Source organism: Equus przewalskii, chromosome 31 (genome assembly GCF_037783145.1).
Source record: "Equus przewalskii isolate Varuska chromosome 31, EquPr2, whole genome shotgun sequence".
In the NCBI taxonomy this organism is placed as follows: domain Eukaryota; kingdom Metazoa; phylum Chordata; class Mammalia; order Perissodactyla; family Equidae; genus Equus; species Equus przewalskii.
In genome coordinates, this window is record NC_091861.1 from 21,865,040 (window position 1) to 21,887,420 (window position 22,381).

The following is a 22,381-nucleotide window of genomic DNA, read 5'->3' on the forward strand; positions in this document are numbered from 1 at the left end:
TAAAATTGTTAAATAATGTGAACATCTTTTTCTTGGAATAGTTTGAAAGTTTATCAAGTCCTCGTGTGTGATGGTTGGGGGAGATGACATGAGCTTCCTCATGGCTCGTTGTTTCAGCGCAGTTGGGCATCACTAATGTTGATGGCAGTTTTGACTGTAAAACAGTTTTAAAGTATTTGTATTGTTAGTTATGTATTTTTATTTCATAATGCGCCATTGAGCACCAAAGGGAAGTGTGAGGGTTACTGATGGTGAAATGAAATAAATGGAGGAGCATTAATGTAGTTCAAAGCAAGTTGATGTAGGAATTTGAGGAGAAGAAGAAATTATTGGGGAACTCCAACTCAAGGAGAAAATATAGTAGGATTTGAGCAACAATGTACCTTTTTGGGGTTTTGGTCATAAATTTAAGTGGAACTAGGCAAACTTGTGGTATGATTTTCCTCCAGAAGCATTTAGCTGCTTGACTGCAGATGTAGAGAAAGCACAAAGCTAGACTTTTAACTTCTGAAGGAAAGTAGAAGCAGCCCAGGGAGTTGAAGATATTCCTAAGGTGATGATTATACTATCGAATCATGGAATCCAAGCTGTTCAAGGATTGAAGGATCGAAAGGAGGCGGTGGCTTGTGAGAAAGTGGTGCTGGCCCAGGAACTGAAGCTTCGATGAAACGAGGCTAAAGTGAGCCTGAGAGATGAGAAGGTCAGAGGGTTGTACGTGTGAAATCAAGGTTTCAGAGGTCAAAGAGTATTGGTGAGAAAAAGTCAAGACTAGAATTGGCTGAGATAGGAGGAGATCTTTGAAGCGAGTCAAGGATCCGTTCCTGTGAGTGCTGAAGTAACTGAAAATGACAGGAATAGGGGTGGCAGGAAGACAGCCACAGGCTAGTGACTCAGGTTGATGGCATCAAGAAGATGGTAGCTGGATGGCATGAGCTTTCAGGGGTCCGTGCTCAAACCAGAAATCTTTGTCATTATATCAAGAGATCCATGAAGGTTCATTTAGACATTTTAAGATTTTTAAAAAAGGGATAGATCATTTCAGTGCCATCTTGAACATGCTTTAGAGAACATTTATGTCCTTGTCCCATTCTCACAGATGGAGAGGGCTTTTACTGTGTATACTAAGTGTAGGTGCTTCCTGACGGCCTTCCTGCCTTCTCCGAGTCTTCCTGTCTGCCTGATCTGCTCCTGCGTGTGGCTAGTTCTCGTATTCTTTTCCTCTCCTGTAGCCCGACGGTACTTGGGTTGGGTCCAGCCCTTGTTGGAAGACCTGAGCTATGCTCTCTGGAGGATTCATAAAGTACCCGAACCGAGGTCACTTCCCCTCCCCCTAGTTGTATGTGCCTCTCATTACTGAGGGAGAACACCAGGAACGCTTGCCAGACTGGGCCCGGGAGCTGGACAAAGGGAGTCCCTGGAGATACTGGTGGCGGGAAAGGGTTTTTCATTGACTTTCTCAGGCAGCCTCTTATTTCCTTAGTTTGATTTATTCTGGATTTTGGATGAGAATTCTTAGAATGTCGTCAGCTTTGTTTTCCTACCGTGAGGCCTGGGTTAGATGCTATTTTGAGCCTAATCTAAATCTTACCCGAATCTGTGTCTTTCCTTGGTTTCCTTGTTAGCTTGAGGTTGTGTCCCTTTTTGTGTCAGGTGGCTGATGATTTTATTGTGAGTTTTCCTCCTCTGCCACTCCCCACCAATTCTTTATTTGTTAATCGTGATCCAGCTGTGATCCAGCTTCATCATCTTCTCCCAGAAGTGACCTTACCTGTTCTTGATAGAGGAAACGGAAGCCATGGACTTCCCAGTACTGCATCTCACAAACATGTCTGCATGTAATAAGCATCCTCTCGTTCCTCTTACAATGGTTTAAATGTCCTGTCACCCATCGGGGACTGTCCATTCATATGTGTTCTCCTACAACCTCTCCCACTGTCACGAGCTTTGCACTATTGCTGTTTCCTCTCCTTCTTGTATCTATTCTGTCACCGTGTACTTATCCCTTTCCACCCACATTTAAACTTGGTTGCCCCTTTCATGTTAAACAAGGTTCTAGGGCGATGGCGTGACTGTGTGAGAGCCTCGATCTCAGCGGTCCGTGGACTTGGAGGAAAAGCACTGCAGTCCAGGTGGGCGGTGCTGGGAAGACCAGCTTCAGAGGACCTGTTGGGTTGCTGCCTGATGGGCTCAGTTCTACATCTTCCCGTGAGGCTGGGACAGGGCAAGTTCTTGTAAAAAGAGGAAACAAGGTGGAAGACATTTTCCTCCTGTCTGTTGGGGCCTGGTAACATGATCGGCCCACAGAAACAGAGAGAACTGGCTTTTATTGCTCATGGATTTATTGCCACTCAGAGTATCTCGCAGTTTGACTTGAGTCAAAGGGAGAATGAGTAGACAAAGGAAAATAGGCTAAAGAAATCTAAAAAACAGCCTGCATCTAGAAAGAAAGAACATTAAGAAATGAGCGGTGGTGAAAATTGCTGGTGGAGATGGAAGACAACTTTAATCTTGAAAAAGCACATGAGGAAGTTCAATCACAGTGTAAAATCAACTTTCCTAGAAATTAAAAACCCAACACGTTAAACAGTGGTAGAAAAAAAGGGAAATGGCTAGTCCTGAGGACCGAATTAGTGACTTGGAATATGTGTAATGCTAGTTATCTCCGGAAAAGCAAAACCCACAGATGTGGAGATGGTCGCAAAAATGAAAACGCCTTGAAGACACGTTTAGGATATTTAATGTGAGTAAGTGAAGAACCATGAGGAGAAAAAGGCAACAGAGTTGGAAGGCGCAATGACTAAATACTAGAGGAAGATGTCACTAGTTTGAAAGAGCTCTCACTGTGTAGGTTCCAGGCAACCTCAGGGGAGTAGAAAGACACCGAGGCAGACATTTCATTCAAGTATTTATTGTCTACCTCGTGTCAGTGACCAGCACTGTTTCAGTTGCTGGGATTACAGGGTGGACAGAGCGCCTGGGCATGCTCTCATTGAGTTTGGAAGAGAGACACAGTGAGTAGACAAATATGTCAGATGGGAACAAGTGATACAGAAGAAAATGAAGCAAGTAGAGTAAGGTAGGCCCGTGTTGTGATCAGGCGGAAGCAGGGTTTACTATTTTATATGGGTGATCGGAGGCGCTCAGATGAGGTGACGTTTGAGCAGCAAGTTGAAGGAAGCAAGGGAGCCAGCCTTGTAAAATATCTGGGGAGAAGGCGGTCCAGAGGGAACAGAAAGTTTAAAAGCCCTGAGGTGTATCTTAGCTGCTGTTCCAAAGACTGCAAGGAGGCCACTTGGCTAGAATGAGGGAGCAAGAACAGGGAGAGCCGAGCACAGAGTGGCAGCAGGAAGCAAGTCCCGGGCGGGAGCTTTGTAGACCGTCGGCAGGCCTTTGGCTCTCATTAGGGAGTACGGGCGGAAGCTGGGGGACCAGATCATTGGGTATTGCGGTAATTCAGGTACGAAATGATAAGGGCTTGGATCAGTGTGCTATCAGTGGAGGAGTAACAAATGGTCAGATTCTGGAAATACTCTGAAAGTAGATGGATTGGGTGTGGTGTGTAATAATAGAGTCAACAAGAAGTTTTGTTTTTCTTTGGATAACTAGAAGGATGGAGTCTGCCTACTGTGATGGGAGAGGCTAAGGATCAGCTGTGGGAATGGTAACAGCTGACGGAATCAGGAGTTTAACTGGGAATGGTGAAGTTGGTTGCTTAGTACACGCGCAGGAGGAGATTCTCAGATTCCTGCATGTCGGGGTAAAGAGAGGACTTTATAAAGGGGAAAAAGAGGGAAAGAAATCATCTCTCCAGGCTTTGGAGAATGACTACAGGTAAGAATCCCTCTCCCAGGGAAGGCCCTTTATCTTGAGGATGCGCAAGGACCCAAAGAATTTGTCTCCCACGTAACTTCAGTTGGGGAAAATGCAGTAAGAACGTTAAACAAACAGCAAATAAAAACACAGATTTGTGTTTTGTGATAGAGTGACTGGAAGTTTGTAACGTTAAGTGTTAAGTATTCTTCAAGTAGGAAAGACGTGCCACATGGAAAATCGCACGTCAAGAGCTGCCAGGACTAAGCTGTGAGCAAAACCCGGAGTGAGGGCCGAGCGGGAGGTAAAGGGAGGAAGAACAGTTTAAATTTCTCATCCCTGGAAAGAGGAACGACTCACGGAAGATGAACAACACTTGTTCTTGCAACTGATCAAAAGTTATATATTTTTGACAAATAGCTTTCTAAAACCCACTGAAGCACTTTGGAATATTTTTTTTAAAAAGTATTAAGGTTTTGGAGATTTTTAAATAGGTCAGGAAATTATTTCGAGGTTGTTAAATTGTGAAGATATGAAAATTTTGATAGATATTATACTTATGTTTTCAGCCAGAAAAGCACAAAACAAAAAGATATTTCCAATAACCGTTTTCAGAATGTTCTTCCCATAACACAAGTTTTTTCCAACAGTAACTGCTTTCTCATTCACAGACTCCTGGTACCTGATTTCATGATAATTTTAAATTTCATAATTTAGCAAAGAGCTAATTTAGGTTTAGGAGAAAGGTCAACTGTCGTTTTCTGGTTCTCACGTGCTTCCATTATTACTGTTATCTTTAACGTGTGGGTGTGTTTTTTTCTCAGAGGTCTTTTTATGCCACTGTTCGTTCTGTAAAGCGTCCGTAGCGTGTGTGTGTCACAGTATGCTGGAGGAGGGAATGGCAACTTCACGGTCAGGTCTGCTCTTCCCTCAATTCACCTTGTATACAGATCAAGTGAAGACATCTGTATCAATGCGTATATTAACGATCAATAAAGCTTAATTTTAAACACAAAGAGATTTTAGTGTCTTCTTCCAGCACCCCGCTGAATCAACTTGCCTGCTCCTTGGGGGGTGTGTGCCCTCCCTTGGAGACCGACAGCATTAGGTAGAAATATTCGTAGACAGTGTATTTATCAAATAGTGATGTGTGGATCGGGAACATGAGCTTCCCACGGTGGGGGCGGGGCAGGCTGTGCGATTGTTAAAATGCAGATTCCTTGACCCTTGTCCCAAATTGACCGAACAAGTGTTGTTGGGCTATAGCCTAGGAATCGACGTTTTTAACAAGATTCTCAAATGGTTCGCCGATGCGCTATTTTGACAGTCAATGACTTTGAAAACCTGAAGCCAAATGATCTTTTCCACCTTGTCTCATGCTTCCGTCCCAACGACTTAGGGGCAGACAGCTGTCCCTTCCACACCTCCATGTCTTAGTAAGTGTTCCTCTCCCTGCCTGGAAAATGCGTTCTTTCCTTTCCCGACTCAGTTCAGGTTCACATCTGTACATATCAGATAACACATATGTTTTTTGTGACTTCTTCAGCCCATTGTGAGCAGCATAAGGAATTCGCCATTGTTAGTATTATCCCACATGAGAAAAAAATTCAGACCAGACCTAATGCTCTTGAAACCAATTGCACCAAGCTATGTTGGCATCAATGTCATCTACATACTGACTGATTTAAAAACAAAACCAAATCGTCATTTCCCACACACATGATACTACAACTCACTTTAAAACCTTAAAGAAATCTACACGTGTGAGGATTGTCACAGAGACTGTCTCTGGAGAAATGACACATAATAAAACTGAAACAGAGAAGACAAGTGAAGGTATACTGATAGAATAAGGAGGAATTAAGAATTCACGTTTTCCTCTTCTGTCCTTTCATCGCTCCAGCACGCCCTTCTCTCATAGCACTCATACACTACAATTCATCGTATTTCAAGATGGCGGAGTGAACCGGTTATCAACTTATTGTCTCTCTTCTCCAAGTCCACCCTTTGTCCTGCTTTGTAATGTTGAAACGACCCTGGACAGGTTTCTCCTTTGCCAGCAGGCTTGATGTTAGGCTTTGTCACTAGAGGCACGCTGTAAGGCCATAACAAGGAGAAGGGGCTTCTTTCTCTGGCTGTGGTGCGCTGCGTTTGGCCTGCCTGCCAGCAGACTGGCACACACAAGGTCCAGTGGCGCCCACTCAACAGCCTTCACAGATCAGCTGCAGCCTACACCTTCCTGCACATCGCTCTGCTGACTGTGAGCCGGCCTCCAAACTGGCTGTGGCCCGCCCACAGCCTCCAGTGACTCCACCACCTGCCGAGGTGCTCCAGCCGGGCCGGCCCTGGCCCTTCTGCTCTAGCACGGTTCTTCCATCCACGGGCCGTGTTCCTGTGGCACCCATGCCCCCTCCCATGACTTTGAATCTCAGTCCTCGGGTGGGCATTGGGGGTGGCTCTAGAAGTTCTTAGTTTCTTTTTACTCTCCTACAACCACAGAGGGAGTAGCTGCTTTCTGCCTTATTTCTGTATCCATTGGAGCCGTCTTTTATCCCTGTTAGTAGTTAGGCACCTTTTGTTAACAGTTCTGTATGTTGAATTTCCTCTATTGAGATGACGGATGGGGTTTCTGTCTCCTGATTCGATTCTGCCTGATGGATGCGGTATGCTCCTCAGGAGAGATTTCTTTCAGCCTGGGGAATGAACTACTTCTAGAAGCTGTGTGGCATCAGGAAGGGCCAAGTGTTAGAGGGAGGGCTTACAGGAATGTTTGCTGTGTCACAAGGAGCAAGTGAAGAGGGAGATAACATTGTGGTAAAGCAATTATGTGGAAAGCAGAGCGAGAGAGGGTGAGAGGGACTGATTTAATAGAGTTTGGTGGCAGCGTGCGTGAAACCTTGGTGATGGACGTGGGGACCTTTAGATCAATAAATATTTATTCACATGCCACACAAGGCAATTCAAAAGGTACTCAGTTCCTTCTGCTGGAGGTGATTACTGTGTCAAGATTCCTGGGAACCTTCCAGAACTTTTCTGTAGATAGGTGAACCAGTATATAAATACATCTTTTTTTTTTTTTTTTAACATATTTAGCATTCTTTTGCCTCTTGCTTTATTCACCTAATAGTATATCTTGGAAATCACTCTGTTCGTTCAATTATTTGTCGTGTTCTTTAAAAAAAATTTTGTTGGGACCAGCCCGGTGGCATAGTGGTTAAGTTCATGCATTCCGCTTCAGTGGCCCAGGGTTCGCAGCTTCGGACCCCGGGCACAGACCTAGCACCACTAATCAAGCCATGCTGTGGCAGCATCCCACATACAAAATACAGAAAGATTGGCACAGATGTTAGCTCAGCAACAGTCTTCCTCACACACACACACACACACACAAATTGTTAATTGAAGTAAGTGTCATACAATAAATGTCTTTTCCTTTTACCTGGCTGCATACTGTTTCACACTATGGCTGTGCCAACACTCTGGAGGGGCATCTGGGTTGAGTACAATTCTTTACCATTATAAGCAGCGTTGCAGCAAACATTCATATATATATATATGAATATATATAATATATATATATATATATATATGTGTACACACATGTGACTATATCTTGGATAAATTCCTAAAAGTGGTACCACTGGCTCAGGGGTCATGTATTTTTGTTTTAACTTTTTATTTTGAAATAATTATAGATTCGTAAGAAGTTCTCAAATTACTACGGAGAGGTCCAGATCCTGCTCACCCAGTTTCTCCCACTGGCAGCATCTTATAAAACTGTCATACAATATCAAAACCAGGACATTGGTACAAGCTACAGATCTTACTCAGATTTCACCAGTTTCCCAGGCCCTCATTTGTGAGTGAGTATGTGTGTGTGTAATTCCGTGCAATTTTATCACCAGTAGATTTGTGTAACTGCCACCACAGTCAAGATGCGAACCTGTTCCATCAGCGCAGAGATCCCTTGTGCCATTAGAGTCACCCCACCCTCCTCCCTTCACCACTACCAGTCCTATTCCTGGCAACCAACGCATCTGTTCTCCATTGCTACAATTTTGTCATTTGGGGAATATTATATAAATGGAATCAGACAGCATGTACCCTTTGAGATTGGTGTTTTTCACTTAGCGTAATTCCCTTGAGATCCATCCACGTTGTTTCATGTATCAGTAGTTTTTCCTGTTCATTTCTGAGTCTGTTCAATGATACGGATGTCCCACAGTTTTTCTAACCATTCACTGATTGAAGGATATTTAGATTGTTTCCATTCTTGGGCTGTCACAAAGAAAGCTGCCATGAACATTTCTGTACACGTTTTTGTGTGGACACAAATTTTTATTTCTCTGAGCCAAATGCCCAAGGATGCAGTTGCTGGGTTGTATGGTAAGTGTATCTTTAGTGTTTTTAAGAAACTGCCAAACTATTTTCCAGAACGATGGTACCGTTTTACATTCTCACCAGCTGTGTATGAGAGATCCAGTTTCTCCACATCCTTGCCAGCATTGGATATTGTCACAGTTTCCTTAATTTTAGCTGCTCTGATAGCTGTGTGGGATATATCATGATGGTTTTCATTTGGTTGTCCCTAACGGCTGATGATGTTAAACATGTCTTAAGGTACTTATGTGCTGTCTGTATATTCTCTTTGGTGAATGTCTGCTCATATCTTGCCCATTTTCTAATTGGATTTTTTATTTTTACTGTTCAATTTTGAGAGTTTTTTAAGCAGGCAGTTCTCACTCTGCACAGTTCCTATATGCATAATTTTTGTTTGTAAGAGTTCTTTTTTTTCCAGCTTTATTGAGAGATGATTGACATATAACATTGGGTAAGTTTAAGGTGTACAGTGTGATAATTTGGTACATGTATGTATTGTGAAATGTTTACCACAATAAGATAGTTAATGTATCCTTCACCTCACTTAATTACCATGTTTTTGTTGTTATGGTGAGAACATTTAAAAAATACGTTCCTAGTAACTTTCAAGTAAACAGTACAGTATTGTTAACTGTAGTCACCTGGCTGTACATTAGATTCCAAGAACTTATTCCTCTGGAAGTTTGTACCCTTTGACCAATATCTCGTAATTTCTCCCACCCCCCTAGTCCCTGGCAACCACCCCTAGTCTCTTTCTCTGACTTCGGCTTTTTAGATTCCACATATAAGTGACATCATACAGTATTTGTCTTTCTCCGTCTGACTTAATTTCACTTAGCATAATGCCTTCAAGGTTCACCTGGGTTGTCGCAAATGGCAGAATATCCTTCTTTTTTATGGCTGAATAATATTCATACACCACAACTTCTTTACTCACTCATCCCCTGATGGACATTCAGGCTGTTTCCATGTCTTGGCTATTGTGAATAATGCTGCAATCAACATGGGGGTGCAGATATCTTTTAGGGTTAGTGATTTAGTATCCTTCGGCTATTTACCCAGAAGTGAAATTGCTGGACCATATGGTAGTTCTATTTTTAATCTTTTGAGGAACCTCCATACTGTTTTCCATAGTGGCTGCACCAGTTTGCATCCCCACCGTCAGTGCACAAGAGTTCCTCCTTCTCCACGTCCTCACCCACACTCATCATCTCTTGTCATTTTTTATAATAGCCATCCTAACAGGTGTGAGGGGATATCTCACTATGGTTTTGATTTGCATTTCCCTGATGATTAGTGGTGTTGAGCACTTTTTCATGTACCTGTTGGCCATCTGTAGGTCTTCTCTGGAAAAACAGCTATTCAGGTCCTTTGCCCATTTTTTAATTGGATTACTTGTTTTTCTGATGCTGAGTTGTATGAGTTTGTTATGTATTTTGGATATTAACTCCTCATCAGATATGTGCTTTGGATATATTTTCTCCCATTCAGTGAAATGCCTTTCTCCCATGAAATGCCTTTTCATTTTGTTGTGTATTTCTTTTGCTGTGCAGAAGATTTTTAGTTTGATCTAGTCCCGCTTGTTGGTTTTTTGCTTTTGTTGCTTGTTCTTTTGGTGTCATATCTAAAAAGTCATTGCCAAGACTAATGTTGAATTGCTTTTCCCTGTGGTTTTCTTTTAGGAGTCTTAAGGTTTCAGGTCTTGTGTTTAAGTCCTTAGTCCATTTTGAGTTAATTTTTGTGAGTGGTTTAAGATAGGAGTCTAATTTCTTTCTTTTGCTTATGGATATCCAGTTTCCCAGCACCGTTTATTGAAGAGACTACCTTTCCCTAGTGAATCGTCTTGGCTCCCTTTATCAAATATTAGTTGACCGTATATGCATGGGTTTATTTCTGGGCTCCTGATTCTGTCCCATTCATCTATGAGTCTGATTTTATGCCAATACCACTGTTTTGTTTACTATAGCTTTGTAATATACTTTGAAACCAGGAAGTATGATGCCTCCAGCTTTGTTCTTTCTCTTGATTGCTTTGGTTATCTGAGTTTTTTTGCAGTTCCATAAAAATTTTAGGGTTATTTTTCTATTTCTGTGAAAAATGCTATTGGAATTTTCGTAGAGATTGCATTGAATCCGTAGATGGCTTTGGGTGGTATGGACATTTTAACAATATTAATTATTCTGATCCATGAACATGGGATATCTTTCCATTTATTTGTGTCATCTTCAATTTGTTTCATCTAGATCTAACAGTTTTCAATGTCTACATCTTTCACTTTCCTGGTTAAAATTATTTCCAAGTATTTTGTTGTTTCTAATGCTGTTTTAACTGGAATTGTTTTCTTTATTTCTTTTTCAGATAGTTCATTGTTAGTAAATAGAAACACAACTGATTTTTGTATGTTGATTTTGTATCTTGAAACTTTACTGAATTATTTTATTAGACCTAGCAGTTTTTTGGTGGAGCCTTTAGGATTTTCTATATATAAGATCTTGTCATCCGCAAATAGAGACAACTTCACTTCCTCCTTTCTGATTTGGATGAATTTTATTTCTTTTTCTTTCCTAATTGCTTTGGCTAGGACTTCCAGTACTGTGTTGAATAAGATTGGTGATAGTGGACACCCTTGTCTTGTTCCTGATCTTGGAAGGATGGCTTTCAACCTTTCACTGTTGAGTGTGATATTAGCTGTGGGCTTGTCATATATGGCCTTTATTATGCTCAGATATGCTCCTTCTATACACACTTTGTTGAGAGTTTTTATCATGAAAGGATGTTGAATTTTGTCAGATGCTTTTTCTGCCTCTATTAAGATGATTGGATGAGTTTTATCATTCATTCTATTAATGTGATGTATCACATTTATTGATTTATGTATGTTGAACCATCCTTGCATCCCAGGGATAGACCCCACTTGATCATGATGTGTGATCCTTTTAATGTGCTGTTAAATTTGGTTTGCTAGTGTTTTTTTGAGAATTTATTCATCAATATTCATCAGGGGTATTGGCCTGTAGTTTTCTTTTTTTGTGGTATCCTTATCTGCTTCTCATATCCCGGTAATCCTGGCCTCGTAAAATGAGTGTGGGAATGTGCCCTCCTCTTCATTTTTTTGGAAGAGTTTGAGAAGGATTGGCATTAATTCTTTAGATGTTTGGTAGAATTCACCAGTGAAGCCATCAGTCCTGGGCTTTTCTTTATTGGGAGGTTTTTGATTACTGATTCAATCTGTTTACTAGTAATTGGTCTGTTCAGGTTTTCTATTTCTTCATCATTCAGTCTTGGTAGGTTGTATGTTTCTAGGAATTTATCCATTTCTTCTAGATTGTCCAATTTGTTAGCATATAATTGTTCATAGTAGTCTCTTATAATCCTTCATATTTCTATAGTATTTCTTATACTGTCTCCTTTTTCATTCATAATTTTATTTACTTGGGTCCTCTCTTTTCTTGGTATTTCTAGCTAAAGGTTTGTCAATTTTATCTTTTAAAAAACCAACTCTTCATTTTGTTGATCTCTTCTATTGTTTTTCTATTGTCTATTTCATGTATTTCTACTCTGATCTTTCTTATCTCTTTCCTTCTGCTAACTTTGGACTTAGTTTATTTTTCCTTTTCTAGTTCATTGAGGTGTGAAGTTAGATTGTTTATTTGAGATTTTTTTTTTAAATGTAGGCACTTATTTACAATAACCTTTCCTCTTAGAACTACTTTTGCTGCATTCCATAAATTTTGGTATGGTGCCTTTCCATTTTCATTTGGTTTAAGGTATTTTTTGATTTCCCTTTTGAATTCTTCTTTGACCCATTGGTTGTTCAGGAGTGTGTTATTTGACCTCCTCATATTTGTGAATTTTCCAGTTTTCCTTCTATTATTGATTTCTAGTTTCATACCATTTCGTTTGGAAAAGATATTTGGTATGATTTCAGTCTTCTTAAATTTGCTGAGACTTGTTTTGTAACCTAACATATCTTGGAGAATGTTCTGTGTGCTCATGAAAAGAATACGTAATCTTCTGTTGTTGGATGGAATGTTCTATATATGTCTGTTAGGTCCATTTGGTCTAAAGTATAGTTTAAAGTTTCCTTATTGATTTTCTCTCTGGATGACTTATCTGTTGTTGAAAGTGTGGTATTGAAGTCCCCAACTATTATTATATTGTCTGTTTCCCTTCAGATCTGTTAGTATTTCCTTAATTAATTTAGGTGCTCCAATCTTAGGTACATATGTATTTACAGTTGTTATATCCTCTTGATAAGTTGACCCCTTTATCCTTATATAATGGCCTTCTTTGTCTCTTGTTACAATTTTTGACTTAAAGTCTGTTTTATCTGCTATAAGAATAGGTACCTCTGCTTTGCTATACTTTCCATTTGTATGGAGTATTTTTTTCCATCCCTTCACTTTGAACATTTGTATGTCCCTAAAGCTGAAGTGAGTCTCTTATGGGCAGCATCTAGTTGGGTCTTTTTTTTATTCATTCAGCCACCCTATATCTTTTGATTGGAGAATTTAATCCATTTACATTTAGAGTAATTACTGATAGCTAAGGACTTAGTAATGCCTTCTTGTTCATTGCTTTCTGGCTGTTTTGTTCCTTTCTCCCTCTCTTCCTGTCTTCCTTTTGTGAATTGATAATCTTTTGTAGTTATATACTTTTATTTCCTTCTCGTTAACTTGTGTCCATCTACTGTAGGTTTTTGCTTTGTTGTCACTCTGAAGCTTACATGAAACCTCTTTTAGATATAATAGTCAATTTTGAGCTGAACATCATAACTTTGCATACAAAAACTCTACTGTTGTACACACACCCTCACATTTTGTATTTTTTATGTCACAGTTTAAATATTTTTATGTTGCATATCCATTAACAAGTTATTGTAGCCATGTTATTTTTAATTCTTCTGTCCTTTAGCCATTATACTGAAGTTAAGTAATTAGCACATCACCATATTACAGTATTGGAGTATTCTGCATTTGACTGTGTACTTACCTTTACCAGTGTGTTTTATGTTTTCATGTTACTAATTAGTGTCCTTTCATTTCAGCTTGAAGAACTCCTTTCAGCATTTTTTTGTAAGGCAGGTCTAGTGGTGTTGAACTCCCTCAGCTTTTGTTTGTCTGGGAAAGTCATTTTTGAAGGACAACTTTGCCAGATAGAGTATTCTTGGTTGGCTGTTTTTGTTTTTTTTCCCCCAGCACTTTGAATATATAATCCCACTTTCTCCTGGCCTGTAAGCTTTCTGCTGAGAAATCTGCTGACAGCCTTATGGGTAAGTGACAAGCTTATTTTCCCTTGCTGTTTTCAAGATTCTTTATGTTTGTTTCTTGACACTTTTATTATGCTGTGTTTTGAAGTAAATCTCTTTGAGTTGAATTTGTTTGGAGACCTATTAGATTCATGAACTTGGATGTCCAAATCTCTCACCAGTTTTGGGAAGTTCTGAGCTATTATTTCTGTAAATAAGCTTTTCCCCTCTTTTCCCTCTCTTCTCCTTCTGAGACTCCAATAATGTGTGCATTATTTATTCTATTGGTGTTCAATTAGTCCTGTAGGCTCTCTTTATTCCTTTTTTCTTTTTTTCCTTTTTGCTCCTCTGACTGGATAATTTCAAATAATCTTGTTTTCAGATTTGCTGATTCTTTCTTCTACTTGGTCCCTTCTGCTGTGGAAGCTCTCTATTGAATTGTTCAGTTCAGTCATTGTATTTGGCAACCTCAAAATTTCTTTTCGTTCTTTATGTTTTCCATCCCTTTGTTGAACTTCTCATTTTGTTCTTTTATTGTTTTCCTTGTTTCATTAAATTGTTTATCTGTGTCCTCTTATAGCTCTCTAAGCATCTTTAGAACAATTATTTTGAATTCTTTGTCAGGTAATTCATGGACCTCTGTTTCTTTGTCCTCATTTACTGGAAATTTACTGTGTTCTTTTGGTGGGGTCGTGTTTCCCTGATTCCTTGTAATTGCTGGAGCCTTGCGTAAGTGTCTACACACTTGAAGAAGCAGTCACCTCTTCCAGACTTTATGGACTAACATTGGGAAGGAAAGGTGTTTATGTGTGGGTGGGGGCATGCTGGAGCATGCGGTGACCTCAGGTCTAGTGGTGCATGGTGTTAAATATTGGGGCATGTGGCAGCTCTGGGTCCAGAGGAGCATGATGTTTTTTGTTTTTTAAAATTTTTTTGTGAGGAAGATTATCCCTGAACTAACAGCTGTGTCCGTCTTCCTCTATTTTGTATGTGGCACACTACCACAGCATGGCTTGATGAGCAGTATGTAGGTCCACACCTGGGATCCAAACCCACGGACCCCAGGCTGCTGAAGCAGAGTGTGCAAACTTAACCAGTACACCACTGGGCCAGCCCCGGGAGCAGGATGTTTCGTCAGCTCAGGTTGCTAGGGTCCACGGCATCAACAGCTGTGAGATGCTTGGTGAGTGCTGTGGGGAGTCCACAGTGGCTGCAAGAGCTGTTGGAGTCCTCAGTGGTGCCTCCAGGTCCAGTGGCCAGGGACTAGGGCAGGCAGCAGTGATGGCCAGAGCTGGTGGTGTGCACATACTTGGCTGCAGGGGCCAACTGCAGGTGCCTAGGTAGTGGCAGGGGCCTGTTGCCAACACACACATAGTGGGGAGGGCCAGGGCAGTCAGTAAGGGCCAGGGCCAACTGTGGGTGCCCAGCAGCTCTGAGGTTCCTGGTTGTCAGCATGTACTCCTGTGGCTTCAGGGTCTTGCCATGTGCATGTGTATGGAAGTGGAGGCCTGTGATGGGAGTCGGGCTGGCAAGGTGCAGGTGCACAGCAGCAGGCGCTAACTGCAGGTGAGTCCAGGGATGCAGGCCAGTGATGGGAGAAAGGTCCAAATCCAGGCCCACAAGCAGCTGTGGGGGCTTTGGCTACTGATGTGCACTCCTGTGGCTGCAGGGTCTCACCACAGATGCAGCCTTGGCACTGGAGGCTGGTGACAGGAATTGGGCCACTGGTGTGCAGATGCACAGCTGCAGGGGCCACCCTTGAGTGCATGCATGGCGATGGGGGTCAGCTGATAGGAGTCTAGGCTGGCATCTTGCACGTGGGCGGCCACAGAGGTTGGGGCTGGCTGCCAGTGCAGATCTGAGCTCCAGTGGGGAAGTGGAGTAGAGAGAGACTCAGGCATCTGACGTCTGCAGACCTGAAAACCTGTGTGGTGAAAAGCTCAGTGGCAAAATCTGCAGAGAGTCTGAGGCAGCCATGTTGTTCATTGGTTTCTTCAGGGGTGAAGAGCAGAGCAGACCTCTGGGAACTGTGATTGCTCCCACGTGTGCCTGATACTGGTAGCCCCTGCCCTTCTTCCTTGTTCCTAATATCTCTATACTTCTCAGCTTCGCTGGTCTCTGGGTGGGGTGGAACCAAAGTGGGTGCTTCGTGCAGTGCCCTGAAAGGTTGGGGAAGCTTGGCGCTTACCCTACCCTTTCTTTCCCAGCGAGGAAACTCTTTCTAGCTGAGGTTTTCCCTCTGGGCACTGGGCAGTACCGGCCTGGGGGATGGGATAATGCAGGTCAAATGAAGCTGTTCTTCGTTTCTTTTATGTGAGGTTATTTTTTTGTTCCACTATGTTGCTGAAGCTTCTTAAGTGGACTCCAGAGCTCTCCCAGGGCTGTTTTTGGTCATAGTTGGCTGTCTAATTGTTGATTTTTGTGGGGGGACAGAGGCTGGGGTCCCCACTCCGCCATCTTGGTGAGGTTGCTCTCTATGGATGACTGTCAGTTGCCATGGTTTAGCTAAATAACGTGGTTCAGGTTTCAGTTACCATGGTATGCTAACAGTGAGTGGTTACATGAAGTACAATCTTTGTTGCTAGCTCTTCGGTCACAGATTGCAGCATGAATAATAGATGTGCATCATGGTCAATGACCAATCACCCCACTTCTTCCAAAGTCTTGGTAATTGATCATTGCACATTTCTTATTCAGACAGAAAGCAAAATGTGTGCTTGTGTGGCGTCCTTGTCTCCCAGTGATAAGCTGGGACATTTTACAAAAGTGGGTCATTGAAAGGGGGAATTGGCCAAGAGAGATGCAAGTTCAGCAGAGAAACAAAAAATTATCATACCAGAAATGAAACTCGAATTACCCATAAATGGAATTTTAGAAGAACTAGCTGACTATGAAAGCGTTGATGCTGCCATCATGCAAGAGACTCCAGGTATGCAGCCAGAGGAATTCAGTGACAGCAAACCTCTTGATGTTAATGAGGAAAGTGGTTGTGAAGAAAGGATGAGGATGTCCCGGAGGAAGTGGCAAAAATCTTGACATTAAAGGAACTCTCAGGGATATTTCAAGACATTGAAAACAAAAGGTAAAATGTTGGGAGGTGATCCAGACTAAGAAAGGATTATGATAGTTCACCAAGGCAGAGAAAAGAGCTTGAACGGTATTGTAAGTTGTATCCTGAGAAGAAGGTAAGCACTGTTCAAACTACTTCTGATAAGTTTTTAGCAAAGAAATAAAATGCTTTAAATTACAATGTACTACATAAATGTTTTCGTACTTTTAAAATTTCCCTACAGATTTATTGCCAAAAATAAGAAAGTTTTTAATGTTTTGACAAAAATGTTTAAAAGTTGTGGAACAGTTGTTAACTTTTCCTGCTGAGTATTAAGATTGCTCTGTATGGTTTTAAATTGTGTGGTCATTGTTATGACTACTGTGCAAAGTCCTGACTGCCTGTGTATTCTAGATACAAATCCTTGGTTGGATCTGTGTTTGCAAAGATTTTCTCCCAGTCTGCTGCTTGTTTTTTCATCCTCTTCACAGGATCTTTCAGAGAGCAAAAGTTGGTAATTTTGTCGGAGTCCAATTTCTTGATTTTTTTTTCTCTTATAGATTGTGTTTTTGGTGTCATATCTAAGAACTCTTTATCTAGTTGTGGGTCCTGAAGATTTTCTCTTATGTTTGCTCCTAAAAGTTTTTTAAGTTTATGCTCTGCCTTTAAACCTATGACCCATGTTGAGTTAATTTTTGTATAAAGTGTGAGGCTCATCTCCAGGTTTCTTTCTTTCTTTGCCTGTGAATGTCCAGTTGCTTCAGCATCATTTGTTGAAAGGAATCATTTCTATACTCACAATCCTTCCTTTGTACCTTTCTAAAAATCAGTTTTCCATCTATGTGCGAGTCTATTTCTGGGTTCTCTGTTGTGTTCCGTTGATTTAAGCATCTAGGCCTCCACTGATGCTGCACTGTCCTGATTATGTAGCTATATATTAAGACTTAATATTGGGTCAATCGTTGCTTCCTGTTTTATTATTCTTTTCCAAAATTGTATTAGCTAGTCTGATTCCTTTCCCTTTCCATACAAATTTTAAAATCAGCTTGTTTATATTTACAAAAAAAACTTGCTGATTTTTGGATAGGAATTATGTTAAACTTATAGTTGAATTTGGAGAGAACTGACATCTTTACTATGTTAAGCCTTCTAATCCATGAAAACAGAGTGTATTTCCACTTATTGAGGTTTTCTTTGATTTATTTTATCAGCATTTTACAGTTTTAAGCATACAAGTTCTGTTAGATTTATACCTAAGTATTTCTCTTTTTGTAAGCAATTATAAATAGCATTTTGTTTTTAGTTTGTCTCGTCATGTTTATTCCTAGTGTATAGAAATACAATTGATGTTTGTATTGTGATTTTGCATTCTGCAACCTTGCTAAACTCGCTTAGTAGTTCTAAAAGTTTTTTTTTTTTTGGTAGATTCATTGGTGTTTTATGCATAGATCCTTATGTCATCTGCAAATGGGGCCAGTTTTATTTTTTCCTTTTCAGTCTATGTACTTTTTATTTCTTGCCTTCTTGCATTGGTTAGAATTTCCATTGATATGTTGAATCAAAGATGCACTCTTTTTTTCGCTTACTCCAATTTACTGATGTTCTTTATTTATGGCATTTAGGGCACAAAGCTTTCATTGTGACAATATTAAAAGGTAAACGTGTTGCACACTGGCTGTTCCTTTAAGGGCAAATGTTAAATATGGAACTGTGGCGTTTGATGTCCTCAGGCTCTTGTCTTCTTCTCTTCCTCCTGCTCCTCCTTCCCCATCTCCGCCTTCCTCCTTTTGTTGGGTAAACACCCAGGAGTGGAATCGTTAGATGGCAAAGTAAGAGTATGTTTAATTTTGTAAGAAAGTGCCAAATTATCTTCCAATGTGGCTGAGCCTTTTTTTTTTTCCTTCTTCTCCCTAAATCCTCCCGGGTACATAGTTGTATATTGTAGTTGTGAGTGCCTCTGGTTGTGGCATGTGGGACCCCACCTCAGCATGGTCCGATGAGTGATATCGTGTCCGTGCCCAGGATCCAAACCAGCGAAACCCTGGACTGCTGAAGCGGAGCGCGCAAGCCTAACCACTCGGCCACAGGGCCTGGCTAAGCCATTTTGCATTCCCACCAACAATGAATGAGAGTTCCTGCTACTCCACATCCTTGCCAGCATTTGGTATTGTCAGTGATTCACACTTTAGCCGTTCTAATAGGTATGTAGTGGTATCTTGTTTTTATCTTCAATTTCCAAATTACATATGATGTTGATCATCTTTTTGTATGCTTATTTGCCAACTTTATATCTTCTTTGGTGAGGTATATGTTCAAATCTTTTGCCCACATTTTTTTTTTGAGAGGGAGATTGGCCCTGAGGTAACAGGTGTTACCAATCTTCCTCTTTTTGCTTGAGGAAGATTGTCACTGAGCTAACGTCTATGCCAATCTTCCTCTATTTTATGTGGGAGGCCGCCACAGCATGGCTTGACAAGCGTGCACTCATTTTTCTAAAAAAGCCTACAGTCAAAGTCTACACCAGGGATTGTGACCTGAAATACTTTGAGGACAAAGCAAATAACATATATGTAGATTGGGCTGATGAAGATCGTAGAAATTGGTGGGAATGTAGCATACTGGAGAATATGTGTGCTCCTAAAGAGAATCAAATCCAAAGACTTACAAAGCACGAAAACTTTTTGTTGCTGGCCAAACAAAATGTATTTTCAAACAGGATTTGGTGGAAGATAGTCCTTGGTCTGAGTTCTCTGCATGGAGTTTCCTTCAAAGAAAACACAGATCAAACTCCACAGGCTTGAGTAATCATTTAGATTGTACATGTACCAAATAAGGGCCCTGCTTTGGGGAATTACACTCAGATCGTGTTCTTGACATGAGGGTAAGACTAAGTTGGCAGTGGATGTTATATTGGTTAGCTGTTCATGCATAATATGCCACCCAACCATTTATTCTTGCATTTGTTATTAGTCTGTGGGTCGCTTGCTCACTTCTGGGCTTGCTGTTAATCGGGGCCCTGTTGGGCTGACCTTGGCTGGGCTTGCTTGCGCATCCATATTCAGCTGGCAGGTTGGCTGCAGTCTGGCTAGTCTTAGAGGGACTGGTTCTTATGTGTGGAGTTGGCTGGCTGACAACCAGAGCAGGAGTGAGTAAGTAGGCTGTGTCTGCTTATCCAGTGGGACATTGTGGGCATGTTCTCCTGGCAAAGACTTAGGAACCAGAGAGAGCAGAAACATGCAAGGCCTCCTGAGGCCGGGGCTCAGAGTTGCTCCTCTTTCCCTCCCACCGCTTTCTGTTGTATGTAACAAGTCCCAAGTCCGGCCTGGATTGGAAGCGTGGGGAAATAGATTCCACCTCTTGAGAAGATTTGCTTCAAAGGCCTGTTACACGTGGTGTGGATACAGGGAAGCCATTAATTGGGGCCGTCTGTGCGACAGTCTACTGTGAGCATGTGGCGTCTCCTTAAGGTTAGATTCATTTCATCTCCTTACCTGGCAAAAGGTTAGGTTCATTTCATCTCCTTACCTGGCAAAATGCCTTGCATATTGTAGTACGTATTCATCTGTATTTGTCTGTGTTTCTTAGAACCCTATGGAGGTTCTTATGAGGCTCTTATTCGCATTATGTGGGTAAAGCAAGTAGGCACTGAGAAGAAACTTGCCCACAGTCATACAGCCAGGAATCACATTTCCCGTGTATTGTCTATAATTATTGCTGTATCTGATGAGTATTATAATATTATTGATAATAGTTGTTGTTTTCCATTTCCATATCCAAATAGATGCCATTTGACTGAAAGAGTTGCCATTCTATTGTGAAAACGTAGGAGCTTAAGTTGACTATTTGCTAGCTATGGCTTTGCATGTTCGCATGGGAGTGACAACAAAGATGCCACCAAGTATAGTATATGTCCCCCGGCCCCTTCCCCAAAATATAGCTGTGAGTCTGCTTAAGAACTTGCATAAATCCTTGGTTAAACCACATCATGGAAGTGGAATTAGAATTAGCTTAAAGTATTTTAAGATAGGTGTTTACACCTGACCTTATCACCTATGCGAGAACTTCAATATGCGTACTGTGCAGTTAGTAAACTTTCTGACAGAACTTCCTGAATAACTTAACTGAAGAAGTGTCCCTGAGTTAATGAGTTAATTGGCCTGGTGACTGAATTTATTAAAGACAGTCCATTAAATGTTGGCTAACGCCTATAAAACACCAGGATTTTAGCTTGAGCGAGCTCTCTCTTTAACGGTAGCTGTGCCACAAGTCCAATGCATTTTAAAAACCCTTTCTAATCAGAGACAAATCATGTCATTTGAGGTTTTCTACAATAGTTGAACTGCTTCCCATTCACTAACTGTTCTGAGTTGTTTGCCGAAACACTAGAAACAAGTAGAAAGTAGACTGTGAATTAAAATTCAGTCCCAATCCTGTGTGATATCAAACCTGATTCCTCTGGTAGCAGGTGGGAATGAGATTTCCAATCTGGCCCCAGCAGGATGTGTTGCTGTTGACTCCACGGGAGCCCCACCGTGTATCCACACCTGAGTGATCAACAGAGATGGTTCCTGCTTATAGAATCAGAGAGCGGCGATAGCTCCAAAGGGCCGTAAATATTTTCTCAGAGCAAAGCCTGCAAGAGCCGTGATGAATGCGAGAACAATTGTGCTTGAGCCTGTGTTTTCATACTTGAGAGGGAAAAAGAGAGGTATAGTGGGTCAAGGCAAAATTTTAGAAATGCGCTTCAGCCTGAGCAGATTTCCTGCAAATTACGAACTCCCTCTTCTCTCCCTGTTTGTGTGTGTGTTGTGTTAGTTTTCCAGGGCTCCCATGCAGAGTCCTCCAGACTGGGCAGCTTGAATAACAGAAACTGATTTTCACTATTCTGGAGGCTAGGAATCCAAGATCAAGGGGTTGGCAGGCTTGGTTTCGTCTGAGTCCTTTCTCTTTGGCTTGTAGATGACCGTTTTCGTCCGGGGTCCTCACATGGTTTTCCCTCTGTGTACGTTTCTGTGTCCTAATCTCGTCTTCTTATAAGAACACCAGTCAGATTGGAGTGGGACCCACCCTAATGACCTCATTTTAACTTACTGACCTCTTTAAAACCCTATCTCCAAAAACAGTCACATTCTTAGATCCTGGGGGTATAGGACATTGTATGAATTTTAGGGGACACAATTCAGCCCGTAAGAAGTGTTGAATACAAAAAGTCGTTGTACTTTCCTACAGCCCCTTAGAAGCTCTCCACATCTAAATATTTACAAAATGTATTTCCGTAATAGCATATATGAACTGAACATATTAATATAATCAATATGTTGAACAAGCCCAACCTGTGATGCTGTCAAATTGCAATTTTTTTGTGGGTGATTTTTTCATTTTTCTCCAGATGAAACTTTCAGCAGGCCCTTTGCTTTTGTGCTCCCTCTTACATGACAATACTATAGTTATTTAAGTCCTGAACACAGATATTAAAATGTGCAATCAATCAAAACTCAAATGGATTTAATGCCACACCCCCACCTTCTTTCCTGCTGGTTGGAAGCGCTGACTGGGGAGGGGCAGTGGTTGGCGGCTTCTCGGTTTCTCCATTGCCTCCCCTCTAGTCCTCTCCCCTCTTCATGCTAACTGCCCCAAGCCTGGAGCTCGAGAGAGGAACGGTAAGAACATGGAAATTCCTATAGGATCTGGTGCCCTTGGGAGCTGACTTGAGACTCTTTGAGCCCGGCCTAAGTTTGAAGCAGGATTTGGGTCTCGCACGTTTCTTTTGGGGACTCTCAGAGTGCTTGCTGGGTGCCTCTCTCCTGCAGTTCACGTGGCCTGGGGAGCTGCCTGTCTCTGTTCCTGGTGGCCTCTTCAAGTGCCTTCCTGCACTCCCAAGAATACAGGGCTCA

The 22,381-nt window shown here is 41.4% G+C and overlaps 1 protein-coding gene across 1 annotated transcript in view; it reads left to right on the forward strand.

Annotated features, from left to right (window-relative positions):
• Nucleotides 1-22,381, forward strand: part of CDC73 (cell division cycle 73) — a 215,701-nt gene that overhangs the window by 119,530 nt on the left and 73,790 nt on the right. The window lies entirely within an intron of this gene.